This window comes from Photinus pyralis, unplaced genomic scaffold (assembly GCF_008802855.1).
Source record: "Photinus pyralis isolate 1611_PpyrPB1 unplaced genomic scaffold, Ppyr1.3 Ppyr1.4_LG6, whole genome shotgun sequence".
NCBI classification, from domain to species: Eukaryota; Metazoa; Arthropoda; class Insecta; order Coleoptera; family Lampyridae; genus Photinus; species Photinus pyralis.
In genome coordinates, this window is record NW_022170663.1 from 46,301,697 (window position 1) to 46,318,790 (window position 17,094).

The following is a 17,094-nucleotide window of genomic DNA, read 5'->3' on the forward strand; positions in this document are numbered from 1 at the left end:
ACTGTTGGGGTGTAAGAAGCCCTACTAATTTTTTTTTCTTTTATCCTTAATTGAAATCATAATGTTTTATTAATTGTTTGGAAAAAATGTTAAATATTACAGTAAAGTCTAAATCTAGTAAACTAAATAATTCGTTGACAAGTCATTATCAGAAACGGTTTATTGTAAGCGTACGTGACTACAGGTACGTGTAAAAAAGGTACACTTCTGGCAGATACACGCGGAATTTTGATTTGCATTAGAGTTAAAAGATAACTATCTTTGATCCTGTAATTCAGAATATTAAAAGCCAACTGCATTAAAATTATATTTCTCCTATTCACTAAGCTTTGGATTTCAAAAACTTTCCTTAGTTCAACCGATCTAACACTGTTATAGTTAGGATAAGTGCCAAATTTTTTATAATAGAGAAATCGTAAAAACTTATTTTGGACTTTTTCAATTGCTTTTATTGAATTACACATTATGACTTATGGGTTTCGAGTAAATCACATCAACTTTCTTATTTTTTATGGACACCATATTAGATTTTGGTGTCACTCGATAGAGAAAAAAATTACAAAATCGTCGATACCAAATACTCAATATTTTATCTGGAAATTAATCTTGAATTTTTGCTTTGAAATTTACAATGTATTTCTTATGGCAATAATTCCAATGCGACGATAAATGGTACACAATTCGACCGTAACGATAAATTGCCAACATATATGGTAGCGTGTAAACCAGGCTTAAGGATCCCAAATTTGGTGATCGATTGTCATTGCAGGGATAATTGATTAAATGATTATAATTAAAATAGATTGGATTATCAATTGATTGATCGATTTTTTTCTCAGCATACTTTAGTGGAGTATCTGCTCATGAGTAGGTTTAACCAGATTCCATAATATGCTGTCTACCAAGCGGAAAATCTTCTCAAAATCAAAGAATATGATTCGCGGCCTATTTATTAAAAAAAAAAGAATATTTTATTTTATTATTAGCTATACATGGTTTTATGACGTGACCTGTTTTTTTTTAATGTAACATAATAGATAATGAAATAATTTTGTTACAGTGTTCTATGGTTCGGCTGCGACTTCAAGGGATGCCTGTTCTATCCGTCCTCTACGTGGGAATCGAAGCATCAACATTAACAACATTTTGTTGTTTTCAAAGGTACCCACTCTGATCTCATTGATATTTGTCCATTGTCAACTTTTATTATTGACTGACTATGTCATAACTTTTACTTTCTAGAAAAAAACAGTTATGCATTTTTTACCTTGTGATATCGAAAAGAATCCTAATCGATCTTTAAATTAGTACCTAAGTTATTTGTTAAAAATTTCAAGGGGTTTGTCTTTCAAAGATAAACTTACTTGCCAAAAGGGGGAGTAATTTGATTATAGCAACCAGATCACGAGTTTAAAGGCTCAGTTCACATAAAATACCAATTGCCTCACACTCGTGGAATGAACACATGCGTAATAATAATAATAAACACGCGAGAGACATAAAACATAACAGTAACTATAGAAGAAATAAATAAGTCACTCTAGGATAGGAAATTTATAATTTGCATTAATAAGAGCGAGGCGAACATTAGTCAATAGACAAAAACGAATTTGAGCATCGGGACATAATTTATTACTTCGTTTTAATAAACGAGCATTATCGTTGTTGAGGAATGTATTGCTCTGCATAAAATTAAAACAAAAATGTGTTTCTCAATTATAATTAACCATTAATTATGCAGTTGTACGACCGCTAGGCTCACAACAATAATTGCCAAGATAATGCAGCTTTTAGTAACCTGATAATATTCCACATAAAATCGTGACAAAGCCTCAAGTAACAAATTAATGAAATTATGAATTATGAAAATGATCGCCGCCGTCAATACAAGCGTCCTGTAAAATTTTCTCGACTCGTCCGAAAAGCTCGCCGCGATTATTCGAGGGGTTCCACATCGGCTACACTGTTTACTAAAAGCCCCTGAAATTTAATTTGCCTGAAAATTATCTACTTAAACTTTTATACTCGTTATACCTGTTAAAATTCGAAATTTATCGCTGATAAATTAATGGTATTTTAATCAATTCCGACTTGAAAACGGACTCGGAAGGGTGGACGAATTACAGTTTAACAGTGTAGACTAAGAATGTCTAATTACTACTAATCAATAGCTAAGTCCGTCTCATGGCACGACCGATCAAATTATAACTCTGCGGTAAAATGTCCGCTGGCTAAAATAACCATAACCTTAGTAAACAGTGCGTTTACACTTCCATTATTATTTATAGTACGAAAGAAAAAAATCAAATCAACCGTAATGTGTTTAGCGAGTCACGATTATCATCACATTCTCTTTTTTTAGAAAAAAGATTTATTGTTTTATAGCCTAACTAGCGAAAGAAAGTACTTTTCTCATCACGTTGTTGCGGAATTAAGAATGGAATCTCGTACACCATTTTTCAATCTTTAGTTTCTATCGGTACCGATTAATAAAGCTAAATGTGAAACTGTAACAGTATCTAATTGGGATGCTAAATTTTCGTGGTGGTATAATAAACTAATAAAATCGAAACTTTCGAAAGTTGGTTTGAAGGGTGAATTTTAACTCTAAATCAGTAAACTACACCCTGTAGATTATACAGGAATCGGAAAAACTGCCTAGAGAACGCCAATTTAAAGCACAGTATTGGAATAATAATCGAACCCTAAGCACAAAGCTGATTCGTTTATTAATAACGTCAACCCTACTGATGCCATTTAAATTACAAGGTATCTTAGGTCATATAAATGTATGCTTTTGTCTAATTAGTATTCTTTTAGCCTGAAGACCGTTGCGATTGAAGCTAACCCTTACTTTTAATTTAGTTATTAAAATTGGATACATGGAATTTCAGTCAGTAGTACTGGAAATCGCAGAATATAATCAGGATAATGTACTCCTGCAGATCAAATCTGACCAAGTGGAAAACAAATGGCGTGCTCTGAAGTATACAAGATCGTCACTGCATCATGATCCAGCCTTACGACGGACTAATTGCACTGCCATTATGAATAGGAGAAATAAAGAATTGTAAAACTGGACCCAGGTCCACTGTCTTTTAGTACAAATGATAATTGCCCTTCAATGACTTCGGGATGGAGATCTATTTAAAAAATGTCGGAACATACATTAATTTTTGAGTATTTAAAGTAAATTATGCATATTTAAGTGCATATTTAGGAATTTTATATTTTATTTATTTATAAAAGACATCAAACTATTTTTACAGATTGCACTCGTTGCTTCTAGGAGCGCTAGCTGAGTTTTGTCATCCCTTATTCGTAAGGTAACCCTACATATTCTTACAGTGTCGGCTGTCGCTGTGTTTGGACTATTAATGGTTCATAGAACCACCACTTTCTGATCTCTATAAACCTGAAACATTATTAGTAAAAATTACAATAATTATTACTAACTAAATAACAAGGTAATGGTGCGAATATCATGTATATTATTTTTTTTGTAAATTCATCCTCTCCTTGTCTCTTAATCTTAAACTAAGTTTATCTAAAGAATGACATTATACACTGCGAAACAACAGTTAGCTGATTAAGCTGTAATTCAGGAATTTCCTTTTAGTGTAAGTTCACAGAACCTAATCGAATCAGCGATATCAAAGGCTGGCTTAATTTGTAAGGAATGTTAGGAAGAATTATGTGAAAAAAGATATGCATATTTCGTGCATACGGTAGAACCCGGATCTATTTGCGAAATTTCTGTGCCATTTGGCTGTTCAATTTGAATTAATATTTTTCATTTTAGGTATACAACAAAAATCGGGAAAATTAAGTATTCACTTCTCACATATATTAGGAATGTGATCTACTAAAATTAATTACAATTTACAGTTACCATGGAAATATAATAAAAAATGGTTCACATTGAGAAAATTGACCTTCATTCAAGAAATAATAGTGTTGCTTAGATTATCCATAAAAAAGGTATTGTTTAAATGACTCTCGGCTATTGCTTTTTTGTATAAATATTAAATAGCGCGGAGTTATACCTACTTGAATGTGAAGTTTCTTAAACACAAAAATGTTTAATACAGCACTAAGCTACGGCCCCCTCAAAGACTGATTTAACTAAAATGGGTGTTTTATAAACCCCTTAAGCATGATCAATCAATGAAAAAAAATTGAACGCCCCACTAAAGTTTACAACCCTCTCACTGAATGATTGCTATGTGGGACCAAATTTTCTTAAAAAACTGGTAATTTGAAAACACGCGCCGTATGAAATCAATGTAAGCGAAAAAGGCGCTCCGCCGCGCGAAAGTGAGTGTCGGCCTTAATGGTTACTTTTACATATTGTACATTTTGCATCTTAGATTATATTTTATGCTTAGGTATTATACACAGTTTTCCATATATCTTTTTGAATTTGGGAGGCAGTAGTTCCCTCATAGCTTGTTTTGCAGAGCTTTAAATGATCATTTCTTCGCCGTAGTTCTGAACGTAAAACCTAAATTAAACTGACATTCATTATTATACGGTCCAGGGGGGTAATCGCTCCAGCTGCAATGTAAATGGATTGAGCAAATCCTAAGATTTCAGCAAGATTTCCAAGATTTCGGAGGGATTGCAGGGAATTCAGAAAGATTGCGTGGATTGCGGCAAGGTTTTGCGACAGTCACGATGGGAAAGTTCCCCAAAACTTTGCCTATAATTTTTTTACGGAAGTATTTGATTTTTTTTGCTATTGATTTTATTTAAATATTATGTAAAATATAATGATACCATTTATCATAATACACACAGTAATATCTATCTAGTTAAATGTCAATAGCAGGTTCAACCGGTTGTAGCTCATGGGGAAGTATTTCTACTGAACAGTCTGGATCATGGTCTGGGTGAAAATCATCTTCTTCGCTATCTTGCAACATTCACTCCAAATTTTGATGTTCTGAAGCCTTTGGCGTTTGCTATAAGCAATTATCAATTTACCACTTGCATTAAATTACTTTTACCTTCACTGGAAAATGTATCGGATGAACATGGCATCTTATAGAGCGTCTCAGGCAGGGGGCGTCTTATCAAATAATTGTTCTTCTTGGTTTTTTTCTGTTTTAGTGCTTTTCTACTTTACTAACTTTTTGTGAAAAGAAACGCTTTTGGAATTTTTGAAAAATCTTTGAAAATAACTGGGATATCACTGAAAATTTTGTTTTCCTATGTACGGTTCCCGGTTCGGAAAATGTCAATTTGTTATCAGAGTTTCGATAACACGATAGATGTGCAAGCTACAGGCTACTACTTTCTTAGTTCTTATAAAACAAAACACAATTCATTTGAATGCATTGCTATCATAGCCATGTTGATTCAGCAAGATCTAGTTACCCGTGGGCCGTGGATTTTGCTGAGAAATGAATTTAAAACGTTTGATTTTGAAATTTTTCGTCTTTGTCTAATATCCATAGAAATAATCCATAAGAAAGAAGCAAGTAGTAGCTTGTAGCTTCTACATCTAGCGCGGCGAAAAGAATTGGCCAAAGAAGGTGCTAACGGGAACCGTCCATTTGCGACCGTTAAGCTAGGGAAAATGGAAACGACATTTGACATTTTCAGTTTTTCGCTCATATCTCAGTTATAAAAACGTATTTTAGTCTCAAAAAGTGCCCCCATTTAACTTACACTGAATCGCTCACCGTTGCTGTCCCTCTATCATGCTTCTGAACACTTACCACTTGCATTTTCATATTACGTGCAAAACATGTGTAACTCTAACATGCACAATACCAGAAAGCAAAAAGGTTTCGGGGATATTACTAAAAACCAAAAAATTATTTTAGTTTTATTAATTTCTTTTTTTCTCCGTTTCTTTTGTAATTAAGGTCTTTCGAATTACTTAATAACAATTTTAGGTTACTGTATGAAAAAAAAGTTCGATGCCGTGCGGCACTCCAAAATTGTTATTCCAAAACCGGCCCGTTATTTTTCGTTTCCGTATGCCAAAATTTGAACAAAACCTCGGAAAATTACCAACAAACGTACATACATACAGACGGAAACAATTTTATTCTTTAAAATTTGCTTAAAATGATCTAAAACGTCGACATTTCATGAATTGTCCCTAAAACGGTGATCGCAATAGCCACCTAGCTCGAGCTAGGAAGTTAAAAAATCGGTTTTGTTTTAAAGAGTTTGTTAAAAGTTCAGTAAGGAACATTTCTATATTCATGGGTTCATTGTTTCGTTATTTTTTAAGGTAAAATATGCATGAAAATTTATACTGTTCTTATTTAGGAATTAAGTTAGGGGTATTTCACAGTAAACGTGATCCACGTAAATTTCTTTAAATTTCGAGTTATCCAAAAAAAATGGAAGTGTATATTGGAACCATTTCATTTTACTTGCTTAACTAGGCAAATATCATCAATCATGACTATTTTCAAGCAAATTTCCGCCCCCCTGATATGCCGAATGTATACTTCAATACAATCTTTACAAGATATTTTGTATATTCTTTCAAATCTATTTTCTACGGGGGCTTTTGGATTGCCAAATGTTTTTGTATATTACCATCTGAGGTTGTAATAGTTTATTTTGGAAAATATTTTAAATAAACCCCTAGTGTATGAAGGATAATTGGTCAATTTAACAGATTTCTTGTCTAATTTATTAATACAATGCCCTAAAATCCTCGGCTGAAACCCCGCCCACTTAAAAATAAAGGCAAAATAAATAAAAAAATAAAATATAAAAGTTACATTTTTAATCTGCTTTCCTTATTGAGTACATAATTAATCATTTAACCAAAGATCCTTCTAGTAAAGGGATGCATATCGCATATTTTAAACATCAGGTGTGCACAATGCTAAGTTTCTCATTTATAAGATTATTTATGCCATAACTTATTTTCCTTTGTGCACCTCAGTAGAGATATCGTTACATGACCTTTCGGGAAGTACTGATCAATTCATAGAAAATGCGCTATAGCCTTTTTTCATTTTTCTTTTCTTTTCATTTAACCTTCGCTTCTATTTTTCGATATGAATGCTTTTAAATTTCTACGGGCTCACATTTTACTCATATTACCAATTTGTTCGTCCATTTAGCAATACCTTTGTGTTGTTTTTGCCTAGGTTAATGTTGAATTTTCTGCACAATAAATTAATTATATTCAAACAGTCACTACCACCAATACCACCAAATTTGATCCTAACGCATGATTTAAGACTTCAAAACTACAAAAAAAATTGTGAATAATATATATTTTTCATTATTTTTAAATATAACTCACGAATGTTTTTCGTTGCCGAATATTCAGTACCGAACAAGCTCAAGTTTACCAATAAAAATCGTTTACAAATTTTTCGATGTTTTCTACCAAAGTATTTGGGGCGCAGTTGCCATAACATAAGGATCATTACTGAAATCTCTTGGATACTTTTCCGTTGTGAATTATTTTTAAAAGGGTAGCCTGAAACATCTATCATTTCAGTGGGCCTATTTTAAATAGGTTTATGCAAAAGAAAATGGGTCATTCTGTAGCTGTAGCTAAGCTGATTATTTCAAACGCATTAACATCATTTTGACTTGAAACTAAGCGGATTACATTGAATACTTCTTTCAGCAAGCCTTGCAAGTTAATTAATAATAAATTAAACGCGTCGGGATCGCGTTGGCACAATTTGTTTCTCGCAAACGTGCCGTGCAAATACAATTTGAAATGTAGCAGACAGAAGTTAAAAAGTTTGAATAATCGAGGTTCGTGGTAGCTTTTAGTGTCGAAGGACGCATTGCTTACCTGCTTGGACCTAAGCAATTAACGCGGCCGCCGCGATGACAATTAAAACCCGCCTTCGGGACCTGGCCGACCGCCAACACACCAATTATACTGACAAATTAGTATACCCTGTCATTACCCTTGCAGCGACCTTAGGAGCACCCGCTTTCCTACAAAACATCGCGTGTTGTCCGTCGATTGATCAGTCCTGTTTTATCGGTTAACATATATTAAGAAATCGGTTTCTCATTTAACTTTAGGTGTTACAATCTGATTTACATTGTTGTATTACTTTTTTATGTTTTACGGGGAAATTGAAAGCGAAAATAAGCTTAACGTCAGTCAATCTTTTTTTTGTCCATTTGCTTACCCATTTAATTGTGTTAACAATTTCCAATCTCAAAAAATGTATCCTATTTCTTAAAAAATACCTCCACCCTCCTTGTCCGATTTAAATTGAACTTATTTATGAATTTTTTAGATTTGGAACTATACCTAATGTATTTTCAGTTTGTTATGTTAAAATTAAAGTGAGGTGACGATTTCTGGGACTTAAACCGTTATTTATAATTTAAATATAATGTACCACCTTTTTTACAAAGAGATCGACAATATTTATGTTTGTAGCTGGTATTTTTATCATCTTTTTGATCGTGGCTAAAACGAACTTTGCACGTAATTAATTCAAATTTGTAGACTATTTCCGTTTACATTAAGTTTAGCTTAGTGTCAATTAGAAGAAACTTTATAAATTGTCGTATCAAATATCAGACATTCTTGCATTTTTAATTGGAAAACTTTCCTTTTGCATATTTTGATGGTGATATTGATATGTGTCGTTGAAAGACAAAGAAGGTACAGAATTAACATTAATAAATTACTCAAACTTAAATTGTATCTGGCGCTCCATTGGCGACTTTGCGAATTAACCACTCTTTGGAAAAAATTGAAGATTAACGCAGCAATTGTTTTTTTTTACTTTCCTCACTAGAGAGGAAAGCGACATTTTCTTCGCCCTTTTGAAATAGTTATTTGTACAACTAGAGAAGAAAGTGAAGTTTTTCAACTTGAGTTCAAAGTTACTACGCTCGTGTGCAAATTGAACGACAGTTGAAAAACACTTTCTTCCCAAGTTTTACACATAATTTTTTCTGAAACTGAAACGACAGAAAAATTGAAAAATTATCGTATGCAATAATAAAGTTTGATACATGGCAATCTAGATACGGGTAGGTATGTTTCAATTATGTCATTATTAAGAGGTGTCCTCGAGAGTCTTGCATAGCTTTTCTAGGGTTTTTTATGTGGCCTTCGTTGCACCTTTTGAAACAGGAAGCGTGTAGAGAAGACCAAGAAAACCCTTTAGCAAGAGCGTAGAATCCCTTTTGGGAAGGATTAAAAACCTCAGGGGTGAAACAACATTTGAAGGGGAACTAGAAATCTTTGATCGGGGTTTTCAAAGTAATCCATTAGTTGAATATTGGGCAAGAAGTTGATTAGGTGATCGACTATCTATATTTTAAAAATTCCCACACATGGCCCTTAACTTCGATGTTAGGGCGCGGCCCTGATTACTTTCATAACATTTTTGAAATTTAACGCACTCTGATGGTCTTAAACTTTCACCATATAGACAATCTTATCCCTTTATTACTATAATACCACCCAGGTTCATTCAACCTTTGTGGTAGGTGATATAGTGCATTGGTACGTTAATAATTTGGGTGTTTGGCAAGAATTATTCAAACAAGCTTTTTGTTAGTTGTAGTACCTTCGAGTAGCTAATGCAATTATGAGTGCCAAGATGTGTATAAATCTTAGGGGAAGCATTTTATATTAATTTTCTTTCAGATCATGGCCTTTCTTTGCATCTTGGTTACTTGATTATATCGCAGCCCAATCGGAAAGCTTCTTTTCTAAGACTCCAAAGTGAGCTAAAAACAACCTCTCAAGGTACAAAGAAGCAAATTTATCATTTCAATGTACCGTCTGACTGAAACAAAACGGGGAAAAAATTTAAATAAGTACACGAGAAACGTTCCCGTAATCCCTAAACGATTAAATTAATAGCATTCAAAAGTTAGACGGTTATAAATTCTCGAAGTGCATTTATAAATCGGGAAAGTTTGTAACTAGTTTGATCTTGAATGAGCAAAACGGTATATAAAAGTTTAAAATAGTGATTCCATTCGATATTACTTTACATTACTTACTTCGAAATAACTCGAAAAATTTGTTAGCGAGAAGAAGAAAAAAAAACGCGAAAATAAAGACGCAGAAATGTTTTATAACAAAAACGAAACTGCGCTGGCGAAGATAAATTATAACGTTTTAAGAAAAATTTTAACACGGGACGCATTCCATTTAAGATTTATTCCTCCAATTGCGTTGCGCCTTTTTACATCGATGAGCATTTACAGTAATTACAATGCGCGTGTAGGATTCCGAAATAAACGAAGATAATTATGGTTAAGTTTTTATTGAATCTCGATCGAACCACGACGCATAGTCGCATAGATCACGTTTTCGAAGATTCGGATTTTTTCCTCATTCCAATTACAAGTGAGGGGGTGGATTAAACGATTGAGGCGAATTAAACAAATCGTCCCCTTTCCCGACGCGTATATACCCACAGATTTAATATTCTTTTCTGGTAGGCAGATCCGTTCTCGTTATAGCCGATTTTAATATGCAACACGCTATTATTTTACAAAATCGCTATTCCTACTTGCATTCCACGTGTGCTCGTGACAGCCGACGAAACGTCATTAGCTAAATTGAAAGCTGCATCTTACGAAGACAGCGGACCAGGTGTGTAAATGTGGCTCTATATGTGCCTCTTTGAGCTTAAAACGACTGAGTTAATGTCGTGTTTGAATAGCACTCCAGTATGTAGATATAAGGAAAAAGCTAGTTTTGAGTTCAAAATGGGTTGGAATCGATAAAGGACGGCAGAATTGGAAATAGTCTTGCCTTTAGTATCAGCAGCTTTTATCATTATCAATTACGTGTAATGGAAAATTTGAAAGATCTCACGATTTATTTGAAAACTCCTTCCATATATTAAATTCAACTTGTCTCTTGTGGGCCCTTATAATAATTCTCTTCTACAATATTCCTTCTATTATTTTATTACACTATACATTTCAAAATGCAACTATTCCAATTCCCTACTATACAAATGCCAACAATACTAATTTGATGTGGGTCTCCTTCCCGCAACAAAATCTGTTTTGGTCTATAGAGACTGTATAATAATAATTGATCACGTATACAGTATTCAAATAGGGTTTTAAATTATAACATAAGTAAAAGACATTGCGCAAAACTTATCTATTTACTATTTGGGTAAAGTAAGTATAGTGTCTGAAATACGTTATTTTTCGAACACCATTGGATTTTGGGAATGATTTAAGCACCAATTATCGTCTTGTATAATAAATAACTATTAGCTGATAAGAATTCATTAAATAATAAAATTCAACCCTGAGTGCAACGTTTATGGAATCTATTTGCTTACAAAATTTTGAGCGCGCGTGTGCGGTAATTTCGCCGCCGAAATCTCGTCAAAGAGTACCTTATTACAAAGATATGGCTGCAAGCAAAGAATACGTAATCTCGTACTTAATATAATTACCCTTTGCTCCAAGGAAAATTCACGGCCAAAGGAATTTTCTGCCCAAATCATATTAAATTTTCCCTAAAAGTACTAAATTCGAAAAATAAACCCCCTGAAATATTGATCTTCAAAGGTTCGCCTTTTGAATAACACATGCCGTAAAATTTGGAAGATTTGGACCCAGTGAGCTCGAATAAAAAAATGCAAAGTGTTCAATTTCGGTATGAGATCAAGTGGATTTGGGGTACACCCTCACTTTTACCAAAATTGTAGACTGGAAACCTTACATCCCAAATGAGTAAAAGCATTAGCTAAATACTAATTTATTCCCACTCAGTCTTGGTGTATATACGATTAATTTCCTAACGTATCTAATAGTACATTGAAAGACAAGTGTTACAATGCGACCTATTTTAATACGACTATCTTGTGGCACGAGTGGCGACGCGAAGCGTAGCCACGAGTGTCCGCAAAATAGGAGTATTACAATAAAGCATTGTAACACGCGTTTTTCATACTATTTTTTCTATTTCGGTGCTTTAATTTAATTAAAAAAATCATTATCAGAAACTATAGGAAACATTAGAACTAACATGTTTTATGTTGGGAACACTTTTTATGCCGTTAAGTTTTAGGTTGGCAGCGTAGTAAGACTGACATTTTGAAGTTCAAACATGGAAGTACCCAACGAAGTACCTACTTGTACTAACTAGTAACTGCCAACTTAAGAGATGAGTTACCAAAAAAAAAACGACTATAATCACTGTCTTTGTGCAACTGTTTTCGGCCAGTTGTACAAAATCATCATTGTGACACCGAAATAGAAAAACAATATTGTAACCTAGTAGCATTTCATAAATTAAACAAATATAGCGAACGAGCTCCCTGAGTATGGCTATAGCCTGATATTGCGTGTTATATGGCTAAAGCTAAAGCTCATTTTAAATTTCATGCAATTCTGTTCATAAATAACGGAGAGGGCTTTCCTTAATTTTTTGGTTCACATTGCCAATTCACTAACTCCGACCGACAAATTTAATAAGGAATCCACCTGCAAAATTTCATCGTAATCCGCTCACTCGTTTTCGAGATATCGTGCTAACGGGCGGACGGGCGGACCGACACCGCAAAATTAGGAACTCGCTGGGTAAATCTTTTTTTTTCATTTCATTTCATTTTCATTTTTATTTTTTGTAGAAAACAATGTACAATTGTATTACTACGTCAAGACTAAAACATTTAATGCACTATAACATTTTCACATACAGAGAGGTACTCGCCTTCATTGTAAATTACATTGGCCGATAGGAAAAGTCGTATTTTTGTTTTAAACCCCATGGCTAAGCGGTGCTGCTAAGTCGCCCAGTGTGAGGGGGCACTTACGAGTATTTACTTTGAATTTTGCAAGTATAAGCATTTGCTCCCTTTTATTCATATGGGCTTGATTTAATTCCAGTGTATAAGAAAAAATGTAGCATAAACGGTCTCGCTACCTTTGAATTTTCAGAGTTTTCTATCAGGTGTTGCATTGTATCTTGTGCATAAATTAGACTTCCGATTATAAGACAATTTGTCCCGGGAATATTTGCCCCAAAGAAAACACTCTCACAAGTAAATTCACCCCCGGTAGATTCGCTTCCGAAAAATTACACCACCAGAATATTCTCCCCCGATAAATTCGCCCCCGGAAGTCATGCCGGGGAGCTTTGAACATAAGCAATTTTTATTTGTAATTCTTAAGAGATGCGCTAATAAAAATTGATCTTCACCCCTGTTTTTGACCAGAAGTATGGGTTTAGGCCACACAGATATCGTGGCATCGATGGTAGGCAGTGACAGGTGGATTAAGTTAACACCCTTAAATCGGCACATCAATTTGTTACATCGCCAAAATATTGTGCTCATTTTGTGCTAATTTGTGCGCCAATTCCCAAATTTTGTGCGCTTCCCGTTTACAAGAAAATCAAAGTTTTCCGTTAGGGGTCCAACTTAATACTGGAACTCCATCAATTTCTTATCCACATGACACTAATACCATAGTTTTGTGTTTGTTTTGTTCTGATTTGTGCGCCTTTCGTTTCGGAGAAATTTAAAATTTCTACAAAGGACCATTTCATACATTATTCGCTATTAACACAAATTAACTAGGTAGTTATAGTGGTTAATCTGTACTATTAGTAATACACGCTAGATTTTATGCTCCGACTTCATGTCGAAATGCCACCATCTATCGCAAAAACGCTGAACGTCTCGTATCTGGAATTGGTGGAATTATCCCGCCCTTTCTATTAGGTACCCGTAAAGTAACAGTGCGGCACAAATATACAGAGTGCCCCAACGAGAAGTATACAGAGGGCTTTTAGGGTATTAAATTTAGAAATTTCGAAAAATCCTCGAACACGTCAATTTTGTATTCGAGGGGGACAACTTTTGGAATACAATTCACGAACCCAAGTCTTCACCCCTCTACGTAGGGAGCTTTACCCCTAAAATTTTAAATGGAATCCTATGGCAAATGGCACATTATTTGAAAGCCAATTTAATCGTGATTACTAATCTGCTTTGCTTTTTAAATTCTATTGATTCGTTTCGGAGATATTCGCATTTGAAATGGTTTTTTTCCCCTGATTTAAGTCCTTTAGATTACTTCTTGTGGGGATATTTAAAGAATAAAGTTTATGCTACTCCGCCCGAAACATTACAAGGGTTGCGAGCACGTATAACCATAGTGTAAGAATAGAATACACTATGGTATAACTCAACTAACTCAACAATTTCGAGCGATTACCCCTGAAATCATGCAACATGTACGGCAGAGTTTTGAAGCAAATCTTTATTATTGCATGGAAGCAGGCGGGAGGCAATTCGAGCATTTATTGAAATAAATGTTGTGTGTTTAAAGTTATTTGTTATTTTTTGCACAATTTAAACCTTTTTTAATACAAGGTGACTTAGATCGCATTTGTTTTGGTTTTTTTAGAAAAAATCATTTCAAATGCGAATATCTTCGAGACGAATCAATAGAATTTAAAAAGCAAAACAGATTAGTAATCACGATTAAATTGGCTTTCAAATAATGTGCCATTTGCCATAGAATTCCATTTAAAATTTTAGGGGTTAAGCTCCCCACATAGAGGGGTGATGACTTGGGTTCGTGATTTGTATTCCAAAAGTTGTCCCCCTCGAATACAAAATTGACGTGTACGAGGATTTTTCGAAATTTCTAAATTTGATACCCTAAAAGCCCTCTGTATACTTCTCTTTGGGCCACTCTGTATGGATAAAAGCCATGGCTGGGCTGGGCAGAATACTTTCAAAAAGTATTTGAATGGGTACTAAATAGTAAATACTTTAGACAAATCAAAAGTATTTGAATACTAAATATTTTTACGTCCAGCACAAGCAAAATACTAAATACAGATACTTTGAAAAGTATTTAAATACTTTAGAATGTATTCGAATTCTATAAAAAGTAGGTACTATAATAGTATATTATATACCGCGGGACTGAAGTAGTACTTTTAATCCCGAAGGTAAAGTTTATGGCCCGACCGAAGGGAGGGCCATAATTTACCTGAGGGATTAAAACCACTACTTCAGTCGCAAGGTATATACGATATTTTTCGTACTTCCGAAACTGAAACACTTAATATGTATGGAGTTAGAGAACGCGTTCTTTCAAAAAGTCACTGCTTAACAAGTTACCATAGGAACGTTGCGTTGGTACGACAATCCCTATGCTATGGTAACAAAAATAATTGGGAAACTGTCATTGCTAGTGTCATAATTTTCGTGGTGCGTGACAAAGGTGTATTTGATATTGATAAAAAGCAGCCAAAGTAGGTAAAGAATTGATACCACCGAAATCCAAACAAGTTAAAAAGTAATCGTAAACGATTTACATAAAGCGCACTTCCATTTGCATTCATTTCCCATTTGTAAGATGCAACTTCTGTTAAAATCGTAAAAATCCGGCCACAAATATGAAAGATAGCGTTGCACATGGGCAATCCATTGTTGACGTGCTACTTCAATTTCAGTTTATGAGAAGAATTTCATTTCAATGCTTTTCTAAATAAGAAAGTTGGAACTGCGCATGCGCAAACCTAAATTTAAAACTAATTTACTATAACTAACTAATAAACTAAGATTTTCCTTTGTTCCAAGCGCCTAAGTATCAAATTTCACTTAAATAGTTCCATAGATAAAAAAGTTGGCACGGCGCATGCGCAAAATAAAATTTTGAAACTGGCGCTTAGATTTTCCTTTATTCCAAGTGCCTATGTATCACATTTCATTTAAATTCTTCCATAAATAAAAAAGTTGGCACTGCGCATGCGCAAAACCAAATTTTGAAATTGGCGTTTGATTTTCCTTTATCCCAAGTGCCTATGTATCAAATTTCGTTTAAATTCTTCCATAAATAAAAAAGTTGGCACTGCGCATGCGCAAAACCAAATTTTGAAATTGGCGTTTGATTTTCCTTTATCCCAAGTGCCTATGTATCAAATTTCGTTTAAATTCTTCCATAAATAAAAAGTTGGCACTGCGCATGCGCAAAACCAAATTTTGAAATTGGCGTTTGATTTTCCTTTATTCCAAGTGCCTATGTATCAAATTTCATTCAAATACTTTTATAAGTAAAAAAGTTTGCAATTCGGTTTATAAATGGTCGAGATGCGAAAAGGGCACTGTGAATTTTGAATCGATTCGATCCAACTTTTGGCATTGCGTATTATATGGCTAAATCTATGCCCATATTGAATTTCATGCAATTCAGTTCATAACTAACGGAGATGTAAAAGCGATCGAACATTTCTAAACAAAGTTATCGTTCACACGGACAGATAGATGGACAGACAGACAAAGGAACAGACGGAGAGACCAACCGGCAGGCGACAGATAGCAATGCAAAATTATAAACGATCTCTAGGATCGTTAATAAACGGCAAAAGTGTAAAATTATGGAACATGTAAAAAACGGTTTTTTGTTTTTTTTTACAATAACTTTTTTTGTAAGCGGTACAGAAAAAATTCCTTCCTTGGTACAAGACTCGACACCATAACGAACCAAATAGCGAAAAAAGTAGAACAATAGCTCTTAAGATAAAAAACTAGTAGCGTCGCAAAGTTAGCGGACGGACGGACGGACGGACGGACAAAGTGGCCACAATAGCGCATTTTTTTTTATTTTTGTGGAAATGCGCTAAAAACTATATGAGCAGCAGTACGATGCGTTTAAGAAGTAGTGCCGCATACAAAATGTGGAACAACCTACTGAAATTGCCTTGTTAGTAATTTAATCCTTCCGGGATTTTCGTCCAAATTTAATCCCGGCGGGACAAAAAGTGACACTTCAGTACTTGTCATAATGGAGTGAAGTTGTTACTTTAGTCCCGGAAGTACGAAAAAAGTATTCGATTACTTTGAAAAGTTTTTGTCGATAAACTCTTGGATTTTGAATCTCATTTTTAAGTAAATAAAAGAACCAGTATATTGAACGAAATTCAATGGAATTTATGGTTTCTGTTATGCGATCGATTTCGGCCTAAATGGCCATCATATGACGCTATGCCTGATGATGGCCATTTAGGCCGAAATTGATCGCATAACAGCAACAATAAATTCCATTGAATTTCGTCCAACATACTGGTTCTTTTACTTATTTTGAAAAGTATTCAAATACTCTTGTCACTCAAATACTTTA

The 17,094-nt window shown here is 34.2% G+C and overlaps 1 protein-coding gene across 1 annotated transcript in view; it reads left to right on the forward strand.

Moving 5' to 3' along the window:
- LOC116174859 overlaps positions 1 to 17,094 on the forward strand; it is a 119,552-nt gene that overhangs the window by 22,614 nt on the left and 79,844 nt on the right. Inside the window, exon 2 of the transcript XR_004146183.1 lies at positions 1,061 to 1,161. The gene's annotated coding sequence lies outside the window, so the exon portion shown is untranslated. The remainder of the gene's footprint in view (positions 1 to 1,060; positions 1,162 to 17,094) is intronic.